This window comes from Neophocaena asiaeorientalis, unplaced genomic scaffold (assembly GCF_003031525.2).
Source record: "Neophocaena asiaeorientalis asiaeorientalis breed wild unplaced genomic scaffold, Neophocaena_asiaeorientalis_V1.1 scaffold1015, whole genome shotgun sequence".
Taxonomy (NCBI): Eukaryota; Metazoa; Chordata; class Mammalia; order Artiodactyla; family Phocoenidae; genus Neophocaena; species Neophocaena asiaeorientalis.
In genome coordinates this window covers 18350-34624 of record NW_020175417.1, presented here as the reverse complement: position 1 = coordinate 34624, position 16275 = coordinate 18350, and the positions used below count along the sequence as shown (strand labels likewise).

General features: G+C 41.2%; 1 long non-coding RNA gene across 1 annotated transcript; it reads left to right on the top strand.

The window, feature by feature from the left end:
* The first annotated feature begins 7725 nt into the window (after window positions 1-7725).
* Window positions 7726-11630, top strand: LOC112414670 (uncharacterized). Its single transcript, XR_003006207.1, has 3 exons — window positions 7726-7881; window positions 10390-10451; window positions 11462-11630. It is a non-coding gene; the product is annotated as an uncharacterized LOC112414670 (long non-coding RNA).
* The last annotated feature ends 4645 nt before the right edge of the window (window positions 11631-16275 follow it).

Sequence of the window (16275 nt, the reverse complement as noted above, 5' to 3'; positions counted from 1 at the left end):
ATTCCCTGGTGGTGCAGTAGTTGAGAGCCCACCTTCCGATGCAGGGGTCAAAAAAAAAAAAAAAAAAAAAAGAATAGAGGGAAACTTCCTCCACTTTATACAGAGTATTGACAGTGACCTACAGATAACACTGTACTTAATGCTGAAAGACTGAATACTTTCCCCCTAAGACAGGGTGCAAGACAAGAATGTCTGCTCTCTTCACTCTTATTAAACATAGTGTTGGGAGTTCTAGCCATTGCAGGAAGGCAAGAAAATGGAATGAAAAACATACAAATTAGAAAAGAAGAAATAAAGGAAGAAATAAAACTGTCCCTATTTGCAGATGACATGCATGATTGCCTATATATTGTAGAATATCCCAAGGAACCTACATTTTGTTATCTTTTAAATAACTCCCACATGAACTTGCAAAGAAATGTGTTTCAAAGAAGAATATATTCAAAAAATGAAAGAAGACCATTATTTGCTGACGTGTAAAGGATTCCTCTATTCTATACAAGTGTGTCATCAGGCTACTTATGAAATGTTAAGAGGCTTGGTTGTGTTGACTCTCCACCAGGCTATAGCCTCAAAGGACTTCATGTTAAACTAGGGGAAATTTGAAGTAGCCAGGAGAAATCATTCCATCCCACCAAGTTGTTCACCCAGGACCACAAAGGACTGTCACACTCTATGCCCACCAGGGAACATCAAAGGGGAAAGTGAGTGTCTGGGGGTCATATGGTGTGGGTTTGAGTCCCAGCCTTGCCACTTATAATTAGTTGGTGCTGCAGACAAACCCCTTCAACCTCTACTTCCTCTTCGGTAAAACAGGTATAAAAGTGGTACCTACCTCAGAGACCTGTGCTGAGGATTAGATGACACAAGTAGAGCACTTAACATAATCCCTGTCACATAGTATAGGGTATTTACAGTAAAGGCTACTTACAAAACCTGTACAAAATGAGAAACTTCAGGAGATAATAACAAAAATATACAGAGGCATATTTGCTGATCTTTATGTTTTCTGCTCTTATGTTACATGGCGTGGAGATCCGTGGTTTTTGAGCAAAGCCACAGCCAGCTATTCAATACCAAAAGGTGATGGTAATGGACTACATGATCTTCTCTTTCAGCCTGTTCTTTGTTCTTTTCTTCTGAGAGCTGCAGACACCAATGGAGTTTGAGAATCTTTCATCTTAGAGAGGCTGAATCTCCTGGAGTTAAGTTGTCCAAAGTTGTTTCCACATTTGAAAAGCCCTGTAGGACACTAATGTGATGAGGAGCAGAAGAGAGAGAATCAGCTGCAACATGAAAAAGTGATAGGGAATTAAAATACACGTTTCCATTTTGACTGTGAGTCAACGCCGTTTCATGCAGTGGAATAAGTGCCTTGAGGGCTGGGGAAAAATGGTGTTTGCACCATTTCCATTCAATTGAGTCATGTGCTCCCTGAATGGAGTTTGGGGTAAGGGAATGAACTCACCACTGACTCTGTTTCCCGTGTTTCCCATGTTTTCCTGTCCCCTTATTTCCTTGTTTCACATGAGAGAAGAGTGATTCCTTTGAGATCCTGAAGGGTGAGATCAAAGCCACTTGTCTGCCAGACAGGACACTGGACACTGGATCAAGAGAGACAGGAGACCTCCCTGTTCATGTCTGTAAGTCACTTCACTCCTCTTAGTCTCACTTGGAAAATACATATTTGTGTTATGTGTGAGCTTCATTGCTTTGGGGTAGAGTGATGGCACTGCAAACAAACAGGTGGAAACTGAGAGCTTGATGGATGAACCAATGGCCATGGCATGGGCTTCAGTACCTGTGTTTCCTGATGCACCATTCTGGTTGTCAGGCACCTCCCATCTTTCTGTCCCCACTGTCAGGGCACCCCAGGTTCCTGGCTTCTGTCTACATTACTCTAATGTCACAAAGGGCTGGGCTGGAGCAAAGGGGTAAGAAAGGGGGTAAAGAGAGAGCCCCTGTAAAACCTGCTGTTTTCTGCTCTCCTCCCCTGGAGAAGCTGGGGAAAAGGAAGAAAGTCATCATCCTGTTTGTTCTCGTTCCATGTGCTGTCATATTCCCTTACTTCTGGCTGCGGATAACTTCAAGAAAATACTTTTCCATTGAACCTTTGAAAGGTAGGGTGCTGCATAGGATCAAAAACTATTTCTGGGCTTCCCTGGTGGCGCAGTGGTTGAGAGTCCACCTGCCGATGCAGGGGACACGGGTTCGTGCCCCGGTGTGGGAGGATCCCACGTGCCGCGGAGCGGCTGGGCCCGTGAGCCATGGCCGCTGAGCCTGCGCGTCCGGAGCCTGTTGCTCCGCAACGGGAGAGGCCACAACAGTGAGAGGCCCGCGTACCGCAAAAAAAAAAAAAAACTATTTCTGTGTATTTTGTACAGGACCCTACAGTACCATCCAGGAGATCTCCCTGGGTCCCGGGGGCAGACCTCACCTCAAAACTCTGGGATGACCTTGGGTAAGTCACTGCCCAAAGAGGAGGTGGTCTCACCTGTCAAAGAGGATCACACCAGCCTCTTCTCCCAGCCAGCTAGGTCTGGGCCAGAGAATAAAGTTATTTCTATTCAGAAAAATACTTTGAGTTTCTAGAAGGAAGATATTTTTCCATGTAAGTTCAAGGAATTATTTTAAGAGTCATGCTGCAGGCTCACCAGAATTCTACATTCAGTCACTATATCTAAGTTCAATTCAGTTAAAAAGTCACTGAGTTCCAGACCCTGGGCAAGGCTTTAGAGATATCTGTTGATGCATGGTAGGATATCTTTGTGGTTAATATCAATGGGCTTTAATACCATACAGTCCTGGGAAGGGCCCTTCCTCTGTCTCCTACTAACCGTGTGACCTAGACAAGTTCCTTAACCTCTCCATGCCTTGAATTTCTGATCCATAAATGGTGATAAAACCTTAAAGGGCTGTTGTGAAGATCAAATATGTTAATGTCACTAAAGTAGTTAGCATGGCGTCTGTCACAGAAATATAGGCTACACTGGACCTTCAGTCTCTTGTTCCACCATCTTAATGTTGAGTTCTGGCTCTGGATTTACCTGGTGGTAGTGTAACTCACTTAAACATGTTCTTCCATCTCAAATACATTACTTTTACAAAGGGAAACAAAAGCTAAGCAATAAATGTTGGGTTGAAAATGCAGATTTTGATAAAGTTTATAAGAATGATCCTACTTCAGTTTGTAGAACTGGTATAAGGATATAAAAAGGCTTGACGACTCTCAATTTTATAAGCCATTTGCATTTATTTAACAAATATTTATGGGGCATCTACTACATGCCAGGCCCCATTCAGCCTATAAATCTTGTCTTCATCTCAGGACTTTTTTCTACTCTCCAGACCCATGTATCCAATTACCTGTCAGAAATGTATATCTAGAGCAGTAGTTCTCAAATGGTGGTGATTTTGTTCCCCAGCTCCAGGAGACATGTGGAAATGTCTGAAAACATTTTTGGTAGTCACAACTGGGGGTGCTACTGAAATCTTGTGGGTAGAGGCTAAACATCCCACAATACATAGAACAGCCTTCACAACAAAGAGTTCTCTGACCCAAAGTGTCAACAGTGCTGAGGTTGAGAAAACCTGCTCTAGAGCAAGGTAAACGTTACTACCCACCCTATGTGCACAGATTCAGTGTAGAACCCAACTTTGGAATCCAACAACCCTGGATTAGAATAACTATGCTGCCTCTTATCAGGTGTGTCCTTGGAAAATGTATTTAACCTCTCTGAGCCTCGGTAGAGTGTGCCTTGGAGGAGGAATGAGTTGTAACAGGGAATACTGATACTTAACTTACAGAACAATTGTAAGAAGTTATAAAAACAGTATGTAGAGTTCTTAACACACTGTCTGGCCAGTAGTAGGCCCTTGAAGTGTTAGTTTCCTTCCTACCCCACTTCCTAACTTCTGCTTCCAAGATTACTTTAACCTAAACTACATAGCCCTAAACAGCATAACTATGTCCTAAAGAGCTTCTGGAACTATGACAACAAGAAGGAATATAACTCACACAGACCCACCTTGTGTTTAAGAGTTGGTGCCACTTTTGTGTTGTAAAGTTGTCTAATGGAGGTGGGCTAGGGGAAAAATTGTCACCCCATTTCCATGGAATCAGTGTACCTTTACTGAGCTCTTATGAGGCCCTCTTGGAGAGTTAACATCAGGAATGCCCACTAACTGGGTATGTGAGTTCATCTTGTGGCTCAGTAAACATAAACACCCAGAGAAGCACAAGCATGATGATGGGTGTTCTGGAGAAAGCAATGGAGCAAAAGGAAGGAAATGTTGGTCCCTAACTATTTTCTGTATGACCCTGGCTAAGATGCGTAACTTCTCCTGGCTTTTGACTCAGTTTTAGGGCATAAGATTTGAATTGATCTTCTAACAGGCCAAATTTGGGTATAAGCCATTTAGCTTCTCTCTTCACAAGCATTCCTGTCATCATTTAAATTCTCATATTCTAGTGTTACTGAAAGATTAGATGAGTGAAACTACTTTACAAGAAATCTGGGACATTCTGAGGCAGAGGGAAAGAGTGCTGATGGAACCTCTCAATGGTTCTTAACACTTCCACTCAAGGGGCATATTTGATTTCCTCTTATATTTGGCCACATCTAGTCACATGCCCAAGCCTGATGTCAGTGGGGTGGGATCAGTGAGCCTGGGATTGATCTCGGGGACCAGCCAATCTGTGTGACCCCACCGCTAGGCATCTTGGTCCAAGGAGCAGTATTTAATCATCTGTCATCTTCCTCAACAAGAGAAGTTGTTGAGTGTGTACCCATGAGGGCACAATACTGGGGAAGTGTAAAACTGTAATCTTCTAAATGGGAAGCTCCTGGTCATACTGTGGGGAGAGAAAGAGATGGGACCTCACCCCATCCTGCCATTTATCTGAAAAGGTGATATAGGCTTTGTCAGCCTGAGCTTGGTTATCTGTGACTTATCATGATATCTTTCTCACAGTGCTGTCCTGGGCTGTAAATGAGAAAACCTGTAAAGTACATATGGGACATAGTAAGACTTCAACCAGATTATGGTATCACATATCAGTTCTGGCCCACTGGGCTCCTCCCTTCCAGAGAGGAGGTGAAATTATCCTAATCCAAAGAGCACTACTGCCATAAAGAGCATTTGGAAAGGTAGTAGCAAGAGCTGAAATATATCATAATGTATTAGCTTTAGTGCCAGTTATGAATTATGGGATGAGTTACTTGTGGAAGTTGGGGAAAGAGAAGAAAATCACCATTCCGTCTCCTGTTAAAGTGTATGCTTTCCTGTCCCCTTAGTTTATCATCTAGTTTGACACTAAAGGAAGAGAAGTTTCCCAATGATTCTGAGGTAGAAGAGATAGTACAGAGCAAAATAATGTGGATGCTGGAGAGAAAATTGGAGTCAGGAGACCAGACATATCCCTGACTATAGAACCTCGTTTGAGGCACTCCCTTTGTTCTGGCCTCAGCCCTAACAATATGATGTTCTATACCAGTAGCCTGAGCTTTGGGTCAGAAAACTCAGTTTAAAGCTGGATATCACTGATTAAAGGTTGCACAACATTTTTTGGTCTGAAGCTCCATGTGGTAGGCAGGATTCTAAGATGATCTCCAATGATTCTCAGACTTGTATAATCCCCTCATCTTTGAGTGTGGGTGGAACCAATGAATATGAAGAGATATCAATTCCATGATTATGGTATGTTATATTGCAAAATGGAGACTATATGGGTGGGCCTGACCTAATCAGACAAGCCATTTAAAGCAGATAATTTTCTCTGGCTGTTTACAGGAGGAGAAGTCAGAGATTCAAAGTACAAGAAAGATTAAATGTGCTGTTGCTGGCTCAAAGACAGAGGGGTCCACATGACAAGGAATTAGAGTTGCCTCTAGGAACTGAGAGCACCCTGAGCTGACAGCCACCAGACAGCCAACAGATATGCACTGTAGTCCTTGACCTTTGTGACAGTTCCAATGTAGTACTGCTGGGTGGATAAGTCTATCTGATTCTAGGTTCATTAATAGGAAATGTGGTGCCTGTAGATCTAAGCCACTTTCTCAATATCACTTTTATAAGGAGTAAAGTTGATATATTGTTCTTATTCTTTTTTCATATTTCTTAATTGGTTTAGAGCTCAGATGTGGAGCAGTGATGTATTAGGGGTAGAGAAGCCTTTAGAAGCCCAAGCATTTTGGAGCAAGACCATAGGAATAATTGGGAGCCAGCAAGACACAGAAAAGGGAGAGAACTGTGGGACAATTATAAGACCCACCTATGAGGGCAGAGCAGACCATATGCTCCATAAGGGCAACTCACCACCAAGAGTTTTGAAGGGAGCGGGCCTGAGCTGTGCAATTAGTTTCTCCTTCCAGTGTCACTAATCAGGTAAGTCGTTCCTGTGATAGAGAAGAAATGAGTGTATGGAGAGGCTAGAAGTGTTTTGGTCATGGATGCCCCTTCATATAGAAGAAGTTAACAGGAATGGAGGATTAGAATTCCCCAGGACAAACCAATGTATGGTCCAACTGACTAAGTTTCTGCCTACTAAATAACTATAATATTCTAGGCCTGCTTTCTTTAAATAATTCCCAAATTGCCTAAATGGCATTTATTTTGTGTGTTCCTCGATCATTCAGTCACATGATTACAGTCAGTCTCTTAGTTTTCTGCCACAGATGACTAACTGCTTAGCATGGCCTGTGATGTTACACGTTCACCCTCCGAGGGCTAGTTCACCTTCAATAACTCTAGGACACCTCCCTGAGTTTTGTTATACTGATACTTCCTTCCTGTCTCATTTTAACACAAAATTCCTGACGACAGGCACATGCCTTGTTACAACAACGTGGGCAGAATTTCGCCAACGCCCGGGTCCCAGTCTAGTGCCTCTATTTCTCCGGTGGCAGCCTGAAGAGCAAAGGTACTCTGCTTTCGGCGAAATCCAGGGTGTGGATGGATGGCTGTGAAGAGGCATTTCCGATGTGGAGAAACAAGCCTGCGCCTCGCGGTTGCCATAGAAACCTGACGTCAATATGGCGACCGTGACGATTTTTTAATACAGACGGACGCTGCTTGATGAGAGAAGCAGGTCCCGCCTTCAGGTTTTTGGGACTCAGCTGAGAGTGTGGGTCCGTGAGGTGGGGGCTGGGCCGCCCTGGGGTGTGGGGAGATAAAGGGATCCACATCCAAGTCACCTCTTTCCTGCTTTGGGGCTTGGTGCCTCCGCTGTCTCGTAGGTAAAGCCATTGGGGTCCCTCCTGGCCCCAGTGGGTGCGGTGTCCTGCTCCAGGGGTGTCCTGGAGCCACTTTCCTTCTAAAGGCAGGGGCGCGGGAGGTGAAACAGGTAACGACTCTCTCTGAGCCTCAGCTTTCCCCTCTGTTAAATGGGGATAAGAATGCTTTCCCCACAGGATCGCTGTGAACGTTTAGCGATAACACGTGAATAAGCCGATGGTCCTGTGGTTATTGCAGCAGTATGAATGTCTGTATGAATTCAGGCCACTTCTTATTCCTTTTCCACTTTGTTCTTAGGGGACATATGAGGAAAGGAGAAGAAAAAGGCCCTGGTGGGAAGCTCATTGTACCTTCTGGTGGTTAGGATCACTACCCAGTTGTTTCACTGTCATTGTCACTAACCCAGTGCTTAGCACGGTGCAGGGCACACAGTTACACCAGTAAACCATGGTAATTGCTGGATCTGTCTCTCCCTGTGCAGCTCCTCATGCCGATGGCCTTGCGCATATCAGGTGTCTGAAGGGGGCAGGTTCCGAGGATCTGTGTCCTGATGGCTTCTGAAGCTTCTACTCCAGATTCAAAGGCAACAGTCTTCAGGAGAACCCAACAGTTCACATCTTTATTTGGTTATGCCACCTGGCTCAAGTGAGTTCACAGATCTGATAAAAGCATGCTGTGGAATAGCTCCTGTGAGGTTCACAAACTAGCCTAAAAGTAGAGAAGCTACTTTGATCTTATCATGGAAGAAGAGTTTTAGCAGGTGTAACTCCATTCTATCAGCAGCTGCATGCTTTGTAATAGTCCTTGAGGTCCATTAGAAATGTCTTCTTTTGTCTGAAAGCAATTATTTGTCCAGTCTGAGGGAGGAACTTGATCTTTAACATGCATTTGGAATAAATATACCTAAATTGTTCTCACTGGGTAAATATTATTCAGTGATTCCCATGTTTCTATCAGGTGGTTGTTGAAATATGCATTTGGTTAGAAAGTCTTCCTAGCGATTTGAGATTATAATATAGTTTCTTCCCTGGAAGCCGTGTTTTTATCCATTCTATAATGAAAAGTTTTAAGAAGGCAGAAAATTTCCAAATGTAAGTTTAAAATATGTTTTAAGAATTTATATTTTTAAATAATTACTTTAGAGTGTCTTATTAATCTGCTAAAATAACCACTCTTAAATATAGTTACGTTTACTTTCCCAGTACATAACAGTTTCAGCTCTTTATTACCTGGCCTCCCTCCCCTCCCTCTGCAGTGTACCGAGGTAACCACTGAACTTCTCTCACTATAGATTAGTTTTCATATCCTGGAATTTTATTCAGATGGAATCATAAAGGTTTTTTTAGTTCATTGGTTTTGGTTTGGCTTCTTTCATTCAGCCTATTTATTTCAGATTTATCCCTTTTGTTGCATGTATCAGTAGTTCATTCTTTTTTATTGATGACTGGTATCCCAGTATACAGATATACTGCAATTTGTTTGAAATTTGTTGTTGTTTTTTAATTATACCTCCAGTGAATATTTGTGTATTAGTTTTTGCATGGACATATGCTTTCTTTCCCTCAGGTAAATACTTAAGAGTGCAGTGTCTGGATCATATGGTAGATGTAAGATGAACATTGTTAAGAAACTGCCAAACTGGTTGCACCATTTTTCATTCCCTCCAGGAGTGTGTGAGAGTTCCATCCTCCACAACCTTGCCAATGCTTGGGATGATCAGTCTTTTTAATTTTAGCCACTCTCATGTGGATGTAGTGGTATCAGATTGTAGTTTTAATTTGCAATTCCCTAATGATGTTGTTGAGCATATTTTCATGTGCTTATTTGCTAATTCTATATCTTCTTTGGTGAAATTTCTATTCAAAAATTTCCCCCATTTATTTATTATAGTGTCTTTGTTTTCCTAAATGACTTTTGATAGATTTTCTATATTCTGGGTATAGGTCCTTTGTCAGATATGTAATTTGCACATATTTTCTCCCACTCAGTGCCTTGACATTTCATTTTCACACCAGTATCTTAGGAAGGGCAGTTTTTAACTTAGAAGTCCAGTGTATGTATTAGTTCACTTATGGATTATAGTTTCGGTGTCTCATTTATGAAATCTTCACCTAACCCAGGGTCACAAGGATTTTTCTCCTATATTTCGTCTAGAAGGTTGATAGCTTTAGAGTATATTTGGGTCTATGATCCATTTTGAGTGGACTTTTGTGTATAATGTGATATGTGCGTCACAGTTTATATTTGTGTATATAATATCCACTTGTCCCAGCACCGTTTGTTGATAAGACTTATCATTTCTCCACTGAATTGCCTTTGCCTCTTTTTCAAAAATCAGTTTTCCATGTATGTTTGCATCTATTCTTGGACTCTTTATTATTTTCCTTCAATCTGCTTATCTACCTTGATTCCAATACCACACTGCCTTGATTGCCGTAGGTTTATAGTAAGTCTTCAAATCTGGGAGTGTTTATCCTTCAACCTTATTCTTTTTCAAAGTTGTTTTTCATAGTTCATGGCCTCTGAATTTCCACATGAACTTCAGAATTGGCCCATACATTTCTTTTAAAAAATATTTTCTAAGATTTTTATTGGGATTGCACTGAGTATATAGATCAATTTGGGGAGAAGTGCCATCTTAACAATACTGAATCTTCTGATCCTTAAAGACTGTTGTCTCTCCATTTATTTAAGTCTTCTTTAATTTTTCTGAGCAATGGTTTGTAGTGTTCAGTACAGGCCTTGCACATTTGTGGACAGATTATCCATAAGTATTTCAGACTTTTTGATGCTGTTGTAAAGAGCATTATTTTGTAAATACAGTTTTCAATTACTATATTTTCACTGAGCTGTCAGCAGCCAAATGCTTAACAATAGCCATTGCAGGAACTTTTTGGTTGAAAGCACAGGCTACCTTAGGGTGGAAAAGCTACTTAATGCATAACATGCTTTTGACTGTGTTTCTATATCAGCTTTTAGACGTTATTGGCAATGTGCTGAAACTAGGCAGGAAAATGTCATGGAGATAATTCTACATGACATCTCCAGAAAAATTAGCCACTGAAAGAAAATAGTTACGGTAGCTTTTAACTTCATGTGTGTGGTTAGAATTGAACCAATTTAATTGTGGGGTTCTTCTTTTCTGTCCCCCAGCAAGTCTTCCTCAATGAATTCCTGGGTTATCAGGTGGTGAAACAGACAGAAGGAGAGAGCATGTATGTATATGAGCATGTACGTTTGTATGTATATTGGGGAAGCTGCCAGGAATCTTTATTATAAGGAATACTTGAGATTGATCCTGTGGTCAGGTCAGTCCTGTTAACTTCCTAGCACATAATTGGAACCAAATCACAGTGGTTGTTGTTCGTTTTTTTTCCAGCTTCACTTGGCCAGCATGGTTACCATGGTGACTCAGTGACTGCTATGGGATTTGGCGCAGATTGAACATCATTTTATAATTCTAACCTGAATTATTTATTACTATTATAGTTGTCAAGTGTTGCTTTTCTGATTTGCTCATTCCTTTCCGTTCGTTCATTGAAATTTGACTGGAGGTAGAGCTTTCTCTTCTCTCTGTTTTAATATTTATATCAGTATGACTCATAGATTCCTATTTTGCTCAGAGGGCTACCATCTGATGCTATATTTATTTTGATGCTCAAAATGTCCCAGAATCGGCCAATAGAGGCCACTTTAAGTTGGCGTCTGTGTCTATTTGACACCTCCTTAGAATTCTTTGAACATGTGCTTTGTTCTCTAAACCTGAGTATCTCCTAATGTGTAGAAAGAAAATTATGATCCCCACCTCAGAACATCCCTTTGAGGAACTGAAGAGAAAAAGTCTGATAATTACAGCCTTCAGTGTGTGGCACCTATTAGGCCCTCAGCAATGTTAGTTCCCCATTCCAACTTTGCTTACTTCATTCTGTCAATATGATGCCTCTGGCGTTACCATAGTAGCATGACCTCCAGGGAGAGTACTTGGACATGTAACATAAGCAGGGATAAGCGCACATGTCCATGACCTGTGAGCCTCAGTGTCACTGCTGTGTGTGCAGAGGGGGCTGTGTGATGGAGCTGGGGAAGAGGAAAAGCATCACTGCACAGCTTCCCGTGAACTGAGAGGGAGCAGGCAGAACATCCTCACCTCTTCCCCTGTGTTTCATGTACTTTCCCTTCATCTCTCTTTCCTCTCTATTTCATGTGCTGTCTTATCTCCTTACAGTGGAACATCAGAGAGGGGTGTGGACTTCGAGTCCCAGGAGCAGGATCCAATAGAGAAGAACCAAGTGTGATGTCGAGTCTACTAGACAGGTTCCTGGAACAAGAGTGTAAGGTAAGTCACCACCCTTCCCTCCATTGTCTTCTATACATCAGGATAACAGTACTCAATGTTTCTGACCACCCAGGAGTATTGTGGGCTTTAGGTCTGAGCCCATGTGGGAAAGCAATCTGTGCTCATAGGTGGGAGGGAAGGACCAGTGCACTTTCAAGTAATAACATTAACAGATACACCCCAGATATCATAGAACTCTGCATGGTAGGCATTAAATTAATGCTACACAAATGTTAGCTGTTTGGGTCAGGATTTCTCCAAGTGGGATCCTCAAAGCACTTCATTAAACTCACTTGGGGTCTTGTTAAAAATCCCAGATTCTTGGGTCCACCCCAGGTCTGCTGAATCAAAACCAGGGAGGTAGAATGCGAGGTGTCTACATTTTGAGTAACATCTCCAATGTTTCTGGTATTCATCCCATTTTAAACAGCTCTGCTGCAGATTTGCAACAAACACTCTTAAAATTTTGAATCCTTTAATGTCTAATTTCCTTGTCAACTTCTCCTGTACCTCAGTCTTAAATATTTGTCTCTGCTCCTATATGTCAAGTAGGTAACAGTTCCTTCATGTAAGTAATATTTATTCAGAGATTTATATGTGAAGCACTGAACTAGGCACCAGGGACACAGCACATAGAACAAGACAGACAAGGTCCCTAGTGACATGCTCTGATTCACGTGCTCTCAAGGCAACTCTGGCTGCTGTGTGGGGAATGGACTGGACAGGGACAGGATAGCTATGGGGATAACCGTTAGGAGAATTTGCAGGGTCCGGGGAGAGACGAGGGTGGATCGGCCCTGAGCTGCAGTGGTGTGCAGAGGATGGGTGGCCTGGACAGGGCCTGTTGGAGGTAGGGCAGGAGGGACCTGCAGTGGGTGTGCACGGGAGGTATGTGAGGAGAAGGCAGGATCCTGCATGGGACCTCAGCTTTATGTTTGGCCATGTGCAGAAATGGTGGTGTATTTCCTGAAATCAGTTGTTCCAAGTACTTTGAGATATTCTCATAATTAGTTAGGTATCCAACAGTGGTTAACAGTGAAAGTTAATGATACACAAAATCTAACATTTGATGAATAGGATTCAGTTGTAAGACTATTAAACTTTATTAAACATATGTGTAAACTATAAAACTATAAAAATATCATATTGTCAGTATTTGTTTAAAGCAGCTAGCATTTAGTGAGCTGTTATTGTGTGCCTCGCACTGTTCTAATGGTTATGTATTAACTCAGTTCTCAAAGCAGCAGCCCATGACGTAGGGATGGTTGTTTTCCCCCTTTTACAGAAGTGGTAACTGAAGCGCAGAGTGGTTCTTTCAATCTCCCAAGATCACAGAGAGCCAGATATCCCAATATCTCTGCAGTAGAATTTTTAAAATATTGGTATTCAGGGCCATTTATCATTGTAAAGACCAAAACGCAAAGCCATATTTGTTTGGAAACGTTTCGTCTTCTACAGTAAGCACTGCACAATCCCAATTTTATACATAAGGCAATTTCATACATTGAGTGACTATAAGGTGAAGTAAGAGTATTCCAACTCACACAGTTTATAAGTGGCAGAAGGACGGTTTGGACCTGGTCTGTCTCCATAGCCCACACTCCTAACCAATACACTTAGGAAGAAGAAGGAGACATTTGTTGAACTATGTCAGCCCATGATGGGTGATGTTAGGTTAGGGCCATCCATATCTCTTTGGGTGGAAACTATGCTTCGTTAGGCATTTTGCCATGTACCAGATGGTATTTATTTAATAAAAAGGTAATGGTTATAGGAAAAAAATGTCAAAGATGAACAAAGCCAGACCCTAGTTAAAGTGGTAAGGACATATTTTAATCAGTCATATACTATTATGACAGGGAAAAGAGTCCAGCGTGAACTGACCCCAACTTCAATTTGTACAGAGGTGACTAGGCTTTTCAAAGTGAGCATGAGGGAAAAGGGAGGGAGTAAGTAGGGGCCAATACAGCCAGGGAAGTAAAAATTACAAAAAACAGGAAAGGGGTGTTCATCCATGTGAAACCCATTTGGGTTTCTAACTGGCACTTGAATTCAAGTTAGATTTCTACCCTCCCACAGAGTCTGGGAGAGAAGGTCCTCTCCTCCTGTGTTAGCTGGAATAGTAAATTGTCCTGGAAGGCTTGAGTGTTCTCAGGCAATCACTTTAAGGGAATTTAGGGTCATCTTAGGGATGCAGCCTTGAGCTGTTAGAAACTACGTTAGTGTTTTGTTCAAGACTATTGGCCAGGTTGAGGCCTGGTTCAAAAGAGAGCTAAGAGGAGTGTAACTAGTGTTTGGTCAAGGAGAGAATCTTTTTCAAGGGCAATAATTATTTATTTATTTATTTTTATTGAAGTATAGTTGATTTACAATGTTGTGTTTGTTTTGGTGTAAGCAAAGTGATTCAGTTTTATGCATATATATATGTGTATATTTGTTTCCATATTCTTTTCCATTATGGTGTATTATAAGATATTGAATATAGTTCCCTGTGCTATATGGTAGGACCTTGCTGTTTATCTATTTTATATACAGTAGTTTTTATCTGTTAATCCCAAACTCCTAATTTATCTCTCTCCCCCAACATCCCCTTTGGTTAACCATAAGTTTGTTTTCTATGTCTGTGAGTCTATTTCTGTTTTGTAAATAAGTTCATTTATATTATATTTTAGATTCCACATATAAGTGATATCATACAGTATTTGTCTTTTTCTTTCTGACTTACTTTACTTAATATGATAATCTCTAGTTGCATCCATGTTGCTGCAAATGGCATTTTTTCATTCTTTATTATGGCTGAGTAGTATTCCATTGTATATATGTACCACATCTTTATCCATTCATAGGTCAATGGGCATTTAGGTTGCTTCAATGTCCTGGCTATTGAAAATAGTGCTGCAATGGACATAGGGGTGCATGTATCTTTTTGAATTATGGTTTTCTCTGGATATATGCCCAGGAGTGGGATTGCTGGATCATATGGTAGCTTTATTTTTAGTTTTTTTAAGGAAGCTCCATACTGTTTTCCATAGTGGCTGCACCAATTTACATTCCCACCAAGCGTATAGGAGGGTTCCTTTTTCTCCACACCTTCTGCAGCATTTATTATTATTATTATTATTTTTGCAGTATGCGGGCCTCTCACTGTTGTGGCCTCTCCCGTTGCAGAGCACAGGCTCCGGACGCACAGGCTCAGTGGCCATGGCTCACAGGCCTAGCTGCTCTGCAGCATGTGGGATCGTCCCAGACCGGGACACGAACCCGTGTCCCCTGCATTGGCAGGCAGACTCTCAACCACTGCGCCACCAGGGAAGCCCAGAATTTATTATTTGTAGACTTTTTAATGATGGCCATTCTTACCAGAGTGAGGTGATATTTCACTGTAGTTTCGATTTACATTTCCCTAATAATTAGCAATGTTGATCATCTTTTCATGTGGTTTTTGGCCATCTGTATGTCTTCTTTGGAGAAATGTCTATTTACGTCTTCTGTCAAGGGCAATAATTATAAAAACAAATGGATAAAGGGAATAATAATTATAGTTCCTATGCATTAGACAACTTGGATGTTAAAATAATTACTTGGACTTCCATTATGAATTATTTTCCCTTTTATGAACTCAAGGTGCTTTTCAAATGGGAATCACATTGCTCTGTGCTCTAGGCTTCACTGGTTGGGAGGCAGGGATGGTCTGATAGGTGAGGCCAGAGGAAAAATTCCTGGAAATATGCAGCATGTACTCTTGAGTATGGTTCCTTTTAATCAACATGATGTATGTATGAGTGATTTACGTTACTGTCATCTAGAGTTGTAGATCATTCATTCTCATTAGTGTATAGTATATTATTACATCATGTGGATATTTCATAATATATGTATCTGAACTTTTTATGATGGCCATTCTGAGTGTTGTCAGGTGATACCTCATTGTAGTTTTCATTTGCATTCCTCTAATGATTAGTGATGTTGAGCACCCTTTCATGTATTTGTTGGCAATCTGTATATCTTCTTTGGAGAAATGTCTATTTAGGTCTTCTGCCCATTTTTGAATTGGGTTGATTGATTTTTTGCTATTGAGCTACATGAGCTACTTGTATATTTTGGAGATTAATCCTTTGTCAGTTGCTTCATTTGCAAATATTTTCTCCTATCCTTAGGGTTGTCTTTTTGTCTTGTTTATGGTTTCCTTTGCTGTGCAAAAGCTTTTACGTTTCATTAGGCCCCATTTGTTTATTTTTGTTTTTATTTCCATTTCTCTAGGAGGTGGGTCAAAAAGGATCTTGCTGTGAATCATGTCATAGAGTGTTCTGCCTATGTTTTCCTCTAAGAGTTTTAGAGTGTCTGTTCTTACATTTAGGTCTTTAATCCACTTTGAGTTTATTTTTGTGTATGGTGTTAGGAAGTGTTCTAATTTCATTCTTTAACATGTAGCTGTCCAGTTTTCCCAGCACCACTTACTGAAGAGGCTATCTTTTCTCCATTGTATATTCTTACCTCCTTTGTCAAAGATAAGGTGACCATACTGTGTGGGTTTATCTCTGGGCTTTCTATCCTGTTCCCTTGATCTATCTTTCTGTTTCTGTGCCAATACCATACTGTCTTGATTACTGTAACTTTGTAGTATAGTCTGAAGTCAGGGAGCCTGATTCCTTCAGCTCTGTTTATCTTTCTCAAGATTGCTTTGGCTATTCGGGGTCTTTTCT